The sequence below is a fragment of the Protopterus annectens genome, chromosome 1.part0 (assembly GCF_019279795.1).
Source record: "Protopterus annectens isolate FY-2018-M chromosome 1.part0, PAN1.0, whole genome shotgun sequence".
NCBI lineage: Eukaryota > Metazoa > Chordata > Ceratodontiformes > Protopteridae > Protopterus > Protopterus annectens.
The window spans coordinates 1,011,941,881-1,011,954,014 of NC_056725.1; positions in this window are offsets into that span (position 1 = coordinate 1,011,941,881).

The window sequence follows — 12,134 nt, forward strand, 5'->3', positions numbered from 1 at the left end:
TCTCAATACTGACAACTATACTAGTGTGTGTGTGAAGCATATCGACTGTGATTGTTGTGTGTGAAGGTTATACCAATTTAAGGCCTGTGGAACTTTTACCCATGACATTATTTTAAAGAGTCTATTAATGGCATCTGCTCACATGCACCATGTATACAGCCCATACCACTCATCTGTACAGATGTACATGGAATACCCACATGTTTGCAACCTATATGTGGTCTGTGTTCCCTAACAATGAGCATTCCTGTGATATCATTGCCAAATATGTCACAGTTACCATAATGACACACATGCCAGCATCACACATCGTACCTGACACATCCTGTTGATGCAAAGTCTGTCACTCTATCACTTGTGCAGGTTTGTAGGAGAAGTAGATGAGACAAATCACTATATCTGGTGGGTTATCCCACCATCTATGAAGCCATTTGCAAAATTACCAGTTGTAAGATGTGTGTTATGCCCCAGGCATATAATCTATGTGGAGCATGTCATGTGTACGCAGCACTATAGTGCATACAAGTGGATATGTAGGGTTACTAATACGTCTATTGCCAACTGTGTATGTGTTTCTGTATGCACAGCTCCTGCGGCTGTCTTTAGTGTGTGTATTTGATGGATATACCATTTCATGTGCCTCTTCAACACAATGAACTCCCCCATTGCCAACCTAATGTCAGCCCATACAGATGTCATCCACCATTCAAGCACAGTTATGCAGTGTCTAACACCAAGCCACTGTGGTGCATGTAATTGTCGTATCACGGTGTAATGTACATTACTAGGTAAGTAGGTCATCTTCTTTGAGAAGTGTCACCTCCATGTGAATGTGTGTTTCAATGCATGTCCCCATGGAGCAGTGTGTGTGTGTGTGTGTGTGTGTGTGTGTGTGTGTGTGTGTGTGTGTGTGTGTGTGTGTCAGATGGCTCTAATATGTTAAGGGTCTCTGAACCCACCATTGGCATTCTTAAGCCCCTGCAATTGTCACCCACTTCAATAGTAGTGGCAAACACTGCCACTCTACAGTACTGCTGTGCTATTTGCATGTATCTAGCACTCTTGTTTGTAAGACTGTTCAAGTAGGGGCTGTGCTCAGCCCTTCATCAGCTGCCCCACATACAGGACTATGACTCTTTGTGCAATACCAGCATGAGAGGCCAGACATCCATATGAGATAGCAGACACACATGCCGGTGATTGCCAGGTTAGACTAACACATGCTGACCTTTGTCAGGAATACATACCTCAAACCTGTTATACACAGTACCAGGCATACCCTCATCAACTGCATGATTGTTAGGTGGATGGGACAGAAATGGCAGGGGCAACAGGTGCTGATAGCTAAACCTGTTGCAGTTAAAGTAATGCCTAAGCTTGTGAGGGACCTAATGCCAGTACTCAAATAACCTCCTCTGAATGTGTGAGCTTGCAGTCCTACAGAACACCCAGGTGACATGTATGAAGGCTAGGTTGCTGTGTCAAGGGTATGTATGCAAGGTCACACTGTCTGCCACAATTGCCCCTTACACACTATTGCATGTAAACACACCTGGTAAACATGTACATATACAGCTGTACCTTGGCTATGAAAAGGTCACTATGTTTCCACTCTGCCTTACTCATCATTGCTATTGTCAACAGGCGTACCGCCTGCAGACACAGAGACACCTGGAACACAACAAGAATACAATATGTGCCACTAGAGTCAGTCAGCAGTACTAACAGCAATAGTGCATCATGGCTAACAAGATACATACACCTCGATGTTTACCCATAACTATTGCCAGCAGACAGCACCTTACACAGCATGACATTGCTACACTGTAATATAGTCACCCTGTGCATCAGACCCATATGAACATGTCTGTGAATTGATGGTATGAATAACAGGGTTGTGGCACAAGCATCATCACATGCACAGGGTGTGGTGTTGGATTGCCAGAGGCCTAGGGTGGGCCATATAGCTGACATCATGTGTGTGTGTGTGTGTGTGTGTGTGTGTGTGTGTGTGTGTGTGTGTGTGTGTGTGTGTGTGTGTGTGTGTGTGTGTGTGTGTGTGTGTGTGTGTGTGTGTCTGGAGGGGTGGTGTTCAACTGGGCTGTGCAGAGGAGCTGTGTGTGTCTGGTGGTGACCAGCCTATGATAGGGATGTGTGAGTGTTTGTCTGCATACCATCAAACCATATGGATGCCTTACCCAGGGCTGGTTCACCATCTCCCAGCAGGAACATGGGAACTGGTTCTGCCAGGAGTATCACTGGAACCACCAGACCCAGGGGCAGAGGCAGTACTACGCCCCGATGGTGACTGCTCTCTGCTGCATCAGCATCCTTGATGGGACTGGCCAGGACAAAGTGCCTATGGCCTGCTCCGGTGTGGTGTGGACAGCATCCTCCCTTTGGTAGTGCTGTTGGTACTGCCACTACAGGACCGTGAATGTGAACAGCCACATAGGCTTTTAGCTGGTTATGTCACTGACCTACATCCACCTGGCCTATGCCCTACTCCCACCACATGCTCAAGCACAGAGATTGCATGGTCAAGCAGTGACAATGTCTCACCCCACTGTCTATCTACAACATCGGCAAGATGACATATGGCATCATGAATGCCATAGAGGTAGTCACACATGGCAGGAAGTGCTGTATTCATGACCTTGAGCATCTGTCTGGTGTTATGGTCAGTATGTGCCTGTGCCTCCATGATGGACAAAAATATGCATCTAGAGACACCTGCTGTGGCACTTGTGACAGAGGCTTGATGGGCAGCGGTCCTCCATCAAGCACCCCTGTCCATCTGCTTGTATGTGACCTCACCTGCTCTCTGGCTATGGCTGGTGTCTACACTCACACTCGCCATAGTCAATACACTAGCCTGTTCCATGCCACCAGCCTCAACCTGTCCATTATTTGTGGCTGCTGGGGACTGGGTATGTGTGGACATACTAACTGCATGTGGAGACATGGTGTGTGAAAGTGGGATACCAAGCAATGGCACAGATTCAGGCCCCAAAAACCCCACCTGTGCCTCACTATGACCACCATCATCATGGGAGTCTGCTAAGACACTGACATCAGGTTGTGAGGAGGAGAGACACTAACCCCCATGTTCACCTGTGAGGGAAAGACAACATATGTAAATTAATACCCTGCAGTATAATGTTTTCTGATGCACACACACACATACACACACACACACACACACACACACACACACACACACACACACACACACACACACACACACACACACACACACACACACACACACACACACACACTCCTGGTAAGGTCTGACACAGCTTTGACACCTATGGGCCCTTCAAGCCAGACCTTATGGTAGTTCTGCCTGCCATAATCCATGCCTTTCACAGCTACTGTAAGGCCCACAACAAAGGTTGACAAATCCTACTGTGTGATGGGCCTATTAGCAGAATGGTAATTGTGACCAAGACCAAGTCTATTGGAGTGAGCTATACAGTGTCACCAAGTGCATGTGCACGTACTGTAAGAACTGACTTACTGCTGTACAGACCATACACAATGACAAGGTGTAACAATATCTGATGATAACTGATGAAGGAACAAGAGTATACAATATCACTGCTGTACCTACACAGCTCAGACTCAGAGGGATTTATTTCAGACACCATTGCAGGACAGTCTGCAATACATAGAGGAAACATGTAAATTACTAGGTGCATAGTCTTGCAAGATGATACCAGGATAGTGACCCTGATGCCCTCATAAGCCTGGCCAAGACTTTCATCCATGTCCCTTCAAAGCCAGCACCTGTTTCCCTGTCTAGCTGGGACACACTCAGGATCGCAGGGATGTCTTATCCATTTCCCATGCAGTCGTCCAGCTTCTTCTTCAAGAGGGCAGTACATGTACTCTGCTAGACATGGGGAGGGAGTGTATTTTACAGACAGTGTATTGTGTGGGACACTACACTATCTCGCCAACAAGTACTAGACATGTCACAGACCAGGTGAGGGCCTTGTGTTCACGTTGCGTGAGTGGGGTTTGTCTTACAGATATGCAGAAACACCATCAAGGCTGGTTTGGAAATGGCCTTGTATGCCAGACAAAGGTCATCTATGATCAGTCTGTATGAGACTGAGTACAGGGACAGAGCTTTCAGCCTCTGTATAGGATAGGCATTACAGACCCTGGATTTGCCTGGTCAGAAACCTCTGTGGTCTTTTCAACTGCTGCATTTGCTTGGCAAGGTACATGCCAAAGGAGCCATTGTACTTGGTAATGCATTTCATAAGGGTTGAGTACAGGGATGTTTTGGCTTCCCGGTTCCTGGATGACATACCCGTATTTTTGAGGTGGGCCATGTAGACAGCCTTCCATACAATGGTTCCCACATGGTGGGAAACTGACAGGTTGCTACCAACCTTGGTGCACATCACCTCACACCTGATTGCATGCTCAGTACATTATTACTGTCATAATTAGTGTGGATGACATCTGACACAGCAGGGAGAATGATGCATCTCATGGCAGTCAGTTTGCAGCAATGCTTCTTGCACCAGTCATTAATTTGGGTGAGGACCTCTTGTAGAATGCTCCATCAGTAGGGGAATGTAAGACAGTGCCAGCTGGTAAGCATCTGTAAACCTGGTCAGCCACAGACCACTGCTTTTGTTGTGTACCTTGGATACGTATATCTCAAACAGTAGAGGCCCCCAGACTGATCCTTGGAGTACACTGCTCTGGAAGACTCTACTACTAGAGGTGGGTTCCACTACTTTCACTGAGTGGGTACTATCATTGGGACAGTTAGCTACTAATCTGGTAGCATACAGGCTGATGCCTAACTGTGTAGGTTTATGTATCCTGGATGCTTAGGGATTATTGTGAGAGAATTGGGCTAGGTGAAGTTAGGCATTGTTCACCATCTTCCCATTGTCCTTGTGTTTGTTGACCACTTCAGAGAAGTTGACCAGGTTTAACAGGCCTGAGCTCCCATTGACAATACCACACTGTGTGGTCTCCAGCATTTTGAGGTTACCGACGTCCCTGTTCATAATGTCCTTGATATTGCCTTCTATACCCTTGCAGAGCAGGCTAGTTAGGTTGATGTGCATATGATTGGCTGGGTCAGTGAATTACTCCGCCTTTGTGTATAGGGATGACAGTGGCTGTCCTCTGTGCAGATGGGATGACACCAGTGCTCAGGCTTTGGTTGACTACAGTGTGTAATGGAGCTGAGAGCTCATGCCTGAGTTCATGTAGAATGCAGGCAGGGATGATATCAGGCCTATGGAGACCTCTGTGTGTTGTCTTTGAGAGGGCATTATAGACCTGCTTCCTGATGACGATGGAAGAGAGGCAGGTGTTGTGCATGCACATGTGAACTGATGGGGGGATGTGGGGTGATGTTTACACTTCACCTATCTGCAGCAGGTTGACTATATCTATGCTGTATGTGTATGTGGTGTTATTGACCAACACTACAGAGCAGATTTGGGTGTTGCCTCTGGGATTGCAGACATATATGTGGAAGGCCTAGTGATTGGTCTTGGTGGATGTGTCCAATTTGCACTCAAAAATAGCCTTAGGGTAATTCATCTGTGACCTTATTTGCTTGTTCAGACCAAGGTGACATTGCATACAGTAAGGCACCTGCTCCTTCTTCACCCTGTCCAGCAATTATTTCTACTTATTATGGTATTTGTGTATTGCTGCTGTCCACTACAGACGTTTACCCTACCTTGAAGGAGATGATGTTGTCCTGTCAGGTATTGCCTAGTCCATACAGCTATGTAGATGCTCACATAGTATTGTGGTGGGGGCTTGGACACTACTGCTAGTTACAGCTGATGGGTTGGTGGCTGTAAAGCTACTTCTACCTGCTCTGAGGAGATTTCTAGTAATTTGTGTAAAGTTTATTTTGTTTGACCCTGACAAGGGTGGGGGGTGGTGGAGATGGTGACCTGAACAGTGATGGCTATGTGGTCAGATCTTACCAAGGAGGATGACACTGTAGGAGTGCTACAGTGGCTACTAATATTGTTTAGGACCAGGTATAGGATATTTCCACCTGTCATAGGAGTGTTGACCAGCTCATCCACTGCATTGCCATTGACAAAGCCAAGGACTCTCTGTGCATTCATGTTCAGGTGGCATAGGTCATGCACACTATGGCTGGGTAGTTACAGCCACCCAGGAGCAGGGTAGATGGTTGAATCTTGACAGATTCCAGTGAGTCCAGATAGGTGTGGTTGGTGTACAGAGTCGTGGTTGGAGGTCTGTAGCTAGCTAGGATTTGAGTAGGTGTTTTGTCAACAGTTAACTGCACTCGAGATGTCTCCCATGCATCATACTGTTTGTCCAGCCTGGAGGTGTGTATGTGTATGATAATGTTTAAAACTCCACCTCCTGTGGCTTTGCAGCCCTCCATTTGGGGTCTAAATGTATGATGGGATGAGTAACCTGGCAAGGTTGGTGTGCTCTCCACAGCTGCAATGCAGGTGTCAGTGACTGCACAAATGTCAGCATCCTACAGGATAAGCTATGCTTGCATTGACATGGGTTTCATGCTGAAACACCTAGCTCCTGTTAGAGCAAGACATCTGCACAAAGGCACACATCACTGGTGGGCAAAGGTCATAAAATAGTGACACTTTATACATCTAACTGTAACACACTTAGTTGTTAACAAAGACGGTTTCACATTCACAGGGCTACTCTGCAGGATATGACATCTGACATTCAAATGTATGCTATTATGTTATGACTTCAGTCTTTAATGGGTTGCTAGTGATTTGCCAGACAATACACAACAGTATGAAGCATTGACTACAACTATGAGGAAAACATGTGGTCAGTCTGCAAAACTCTGGGCACAGTATATAACTTACAGTTCAACACACACTTCTGCACCTGTAGTTTATTATGCACAAACCCCATATAATTCTCTTACATTTGTAAGACAAGAATATGTATCATAGTAGCATTCACAGGTGATTTATGAATATTTACAACATCTCAGGTAGCTGGTCTAGCAGTGTCACTGTCAGTATTGGACAACAGACACTTGTTGGGGTAACTCAGGGGCCAGACCTGTCATCTATATCACTGCAGACAGGGCCAGCAGGAATGACCATAGTTGCCGGACAGTAGCATGCGAGTCCAGCACGTCTTGTTGTGACCTAGTATTTGACTTCCTATTTCACATTTTTGCATCCCCTTCTGCATTCCATTACAAGCTTAAGTAATTGACATACCTATTAAAATGCTGAAGAGTTTCCTCAGAATAATGCAAATGTTTAGGTTTGTGTAGTCACAGTCTGTCTTTTTGTAGATTAGTTCAGACCTGTGTTGCATAGGCCAAAGCCTGCTTTTTGTAGGTAATGCTCATGAGCAGGTGATGGTCTGTGTACCAATCACTGTCTTCCACTTGCTACTTGCATCCAGAGCAGCTGTGTTGTCTTTCCATTAGCCAATGCCATAGCAACACAGTGCTATAATTAAGTCCTTCATGTGGGCCTTGCCCATTTTCCTTGCCTGTGAGGAGGACATTATGGAGGTGTGGGGGCTACAGCTTCACAGACAGTAGGTGGAAATACCTCTCAGAACAAGAAATCTGGAGAACTCCTAACAACATGGGGGACAAAGTTCCAGAACTGGGTACAGATTGTAAGTAAGTATTGCAGTTATACACATTGAAGATTGCTAGATTAACAGGGTTTGTCTGCACATGCATTTTCTGTGTGACTTGACGCCTGACAGTGATATGTCTCTGACATACCTCTCAATTGTTCAGATGTCCACAGACTGGCCATAGGTTTGCCTGTTATGTTTGTTCTGTTTCTCAGACAATTTCTGTTTGTGAAAAATCAGTAGGATAATGTGAGGATAGTAGTCAGTAAATGTAGACACCCATTTGTGTTTCAGACATCATATCCTTCAGGGATGTTGTGTTACAAAACACCCTGTAACACCAGCAACTGTTTCAGTTTGTAAAACCATTATGTGAGATATGTCCCCCTTTTCAGCCACCTTTCCCCCAGGTATGTCAGGTTTTGTCCAGATGTCTTGCAGTAAGATGTTTAGAGGTATGGTATATCATTATTTAGTGGCTTCACTCCTGACATAATCCCAGTAACTTAGCAGACTCCTGGACATGTTATGTGGCAGTGGTCAGAAATATGGTCCCACTCCCTGGACATTCTGTGGAAATCTGTACAGTTGAGAGTTATGTATGTCTGGCCATTGTTAACAGACTGACATGATTGTGTAGCAGTGTTGTGTGTAAATGTTTGTTGGGCTGAGTAGGGAGAGTAGCAGATGTGGGTGTCATAGATCCTTTTCTATCTGACTGTGCATGCTGCTACACTTGCTGGTGGTCCATCAGGTGTATATGTTTGTAGAGGTAGACTGAGAAATGTCCTGTAACACCTCAGGATTCTTAGTAGATTGTGAGTCAGGGCAGTATATATGTTGGTGTAGTGTGTGATTGGCAATCAGGATATGTTTGGTCAAACAGTCATTATACTCTAGAGTTCATTTGGGGTACTGGTATGTTGCCGTGACTGTGGTGCAAATGGGTGTGGGTGGACAATTTCTCACCAATGTCTGCTTTTCTCTACAGTTGCATCCCTGTAGTGCATGATATATTTGCAAATACATGGGTAATTCCCCAGAGCTGATTTGGGGTAATATTGTGTTGGTCTTACTGTGGTTCAGAAGGTGCTGGGTGAATTGTTTGGCAGCTCAAAGTGTTTTCTCTTCTGTTACTTCACTGCAGTCATATCTCTCCACTGTCCAGATGTCCAGATGCGTGGCTCATGTGTTTGGTCTTTTCCCCATAACAGTTGTGGATTTCTGACAAATTACTGGGATGATGTCAGCATTGGTATCAGTAAATGATGACAATCATTTGTGTTTCAGTCCTGGAATCTATCAGAAAATATATGTTTAATCAAACCATGCTACTGTAGCAGACATCCATACATTTAACAGCCATATTTCAAATATATCAGTATTGTTTGCCCTTTATCCCCCCACTTTGTCAGGCTTTTTGCAGATGTCTTGCAGTAAGAGGTTGGTTTTTTATATATATATATATATATATATATATATATATATATATATATATATATATATATATATATACAGTACAGAATCCTGAAAGCCAAAATCCTGAACGTTCAAAATACTGAAAACTCAAAATACGGAAAACTCAAAATCCTGAAAACACACAGGATACCAACACTTACTATATTACAGCACAAGTACATAGAGAAACATATTACCCTTCAACTATATGCAGGGGGGCAAGCCCCCCTGCACCGCTCATGTGGGGGGCTGTGCCCCCCACATCCCCTGTTACTTAAATATATCAACTCCCAAGATTGCACTTCACTACACTAAGTGCAATCTTGGAGTTGATATATTTAAGTAGCAGGGATGTGGGGTGCATGGGGGCTTGCTCCCCTGGTTATACTTGCAGAACAGTAATATAGATTGTGTTTTATTTGTTTCTGTATGTACTTGTGCTGGAATATATTAAATGTTGGTATCCTGTGTGTTTTCAGGTTTCTGAGTTTTTAGTATTTTGAACTTTTAGGATTTTGGTCTCAGGATTTTGGGCTTTCAGGATTCTGTAGCGCTGATATATATATATATATATATATATATATATATATATATATATATATATATATATATATATATATATATAGTATTTGAACAAAGTTTTATAACTTCGAATATCATATATTCAGCACCATATGGTCGAAGTTATAAAACTTTGAATAGTGATAAAAACAGAAAAAAAACAAAAATGTAACCAGAGGGGCAAGTCCACTTGCACTCCCTACACCCCTCACTCTTTAAATATACCAACTCCGATATCACACTACAGTGCAGTGAAGGGAAGTCTTCCTTTTACTGCATTATAGTGCTGTCTCAGAGTTGTTATATTAAAGAGTGGGGGTGCAGGGGAGGCTTGCCCCCTGCCTACAACCCTTAGTTTAGGGTTTATTCTTTTATTTTTTTTTTCACTATTTGAAGTTTTATAACTTCATCCATATGGTGTCAATCATATGGTATTCGAAGTTATAAAACTTTGTACATTTAATCTAGACCCTATATCTATCTATATATATATATATATATATATATATATATATATATATATATATAAATATGGATATGTATTTTACCTTATGTTAAATGAGTGCAGTGCATGATATGTTTGTAAAAACATTATAATTTCTTACAGCTTAGATGGTGTAGAGGTATGTTGTGATTGTAGCGCAGAGAATCCTGGGTTCAAGTCTTGGTAGTGATTACTTTTTTTCATTCATGTTAAATGACCATAATCCATGATATGTTTGTAAAAACATTGCAAATTCTCACAGCTCAGATGGTGTAGTGGTACATTGCTGTGATAGTAGTGCACAGGGTGGCAGAATAACAGCTGATGGAGACAAAGTGATTAAAGCACTTTTAAGCAGTTGTAAGTGGGGTTTTGCATGAAGCTAAGCAATGCTAACAGGCAGTTAAGTCCATTTAGCTTCACTTAGCAGTGTTTACATCTGCTCTAATTTTAACTAAAGAAAAGAAAAAAGGGTGATAAGAAAGTGGTGAAATGGGGTCAAGCAGAGGGTAAAACATTAGGAAAACTAGCTAGGATATGCAGGTTGAGTGTAGGAAAGGACCATAGCTCTACATTTCTTCTGCAGCAACAGCTGTGATTAATGTAGAGAATGTATAATTTAGAGCCTCACACCCCACAGGGATGGGTATTGGTAACAGACATTTGGAGAATAATTTATAGGTAGATTGATTAATTTCACTGTACATGGGGGCGAAGTTTAGAGCTATGTATGGAGTAATGATTTGGTTTGTGGGACAGATAAGGTGGGAGTGGGATGTTGGGGAAGTGCTGTAGGTATGTTTGGGGAGGTAGGTTGGGTAGGATAGGTTGCATTCGTAGACAGACAAGACAAACAAGACAGCAAACAGGGGCGGTATATGACACAGGAGGGTGGTAAACAGCTTTGACAGGGAGGGTGGCTGGGAATCTGAAGCCCATGAGGTCCCAAATTAATAGATTAGGACTGAGGTTCCCGCCCATGGGCAGTCAACACTGCAACTTCACAGCCCCAAAGGTGGGTGTGCTGGGGGCTGGACAGGATAGGCAGCTTGCCCTTCAAGGTGCACCAGGTAGCCCTCCATCTGGCACAGCATCCATCCAACTTTGTGTAGATGATGCTGCGCACCATACCCCAAAACTGGCAGTGGATGATGAGCTCCCTCTGCGCCCATGCCCAGGGGGATGGGGTCTGTCCCCTGAGGCAGTTCCACCCAAAGGTCGCACAGGACCAGCAGAGGAGGCAGTTCCACGTTGGGTCCCAGATGTGCTGGGGCCCTGTGCCATGGCCAGATTAGGGGGGACAATCGGATTCACCAGGATCTACCTTCCCAAACGTGATATAGTGTTGAGGTTTTACAATATATATTCGTTAGTCATGAACAAAACATTTCAAAATTAGTTATAACAGCATGCATGGGTGTTCCTTCCAACTAACCCCATACAACATATTTTAAACAGTTGCATAGCAAACAGAAGACATGCATAAATGGAACAACAGTATGCATTGTAACAGCATTCCAGTAACACTGACGGCAACAGGCCACCAACAATGATATTTGAACAAGGTATGTTAACATGCAACCAATCAAATATATGAACAATAATAGAACACAAGTCCCAACATTAGGTTTTAAGAACAACATACCCATAGTATATGAATGATAATTATTGATGCAGATGAGGGGGGTGAGGGGAGAGACAAAAAGTCCATTAACAATTGTTTAGACTTCTATTTTTCACAACAGTACTGCTCAATACTCAATGGGTCTGCCCTCACTTTACATCTACCTATGGCCCATAGCTTCTGTAGAAGCACAAACATACCAGTTAAACTGTCAACCTGGAATGCTATACGGCAAACTGTGACAACTCTGGGTACATGAGTAGAGGGGACTCGTACTTGTCAAGGTTACATATCTAGCACAGAATGGGTACCCTGCACTGTTATGTGAGTGTGCTACTGGCATACTTCACCTGGTTTCCTATCTGTGTCTAGGGTTATTGACAGCAGTGA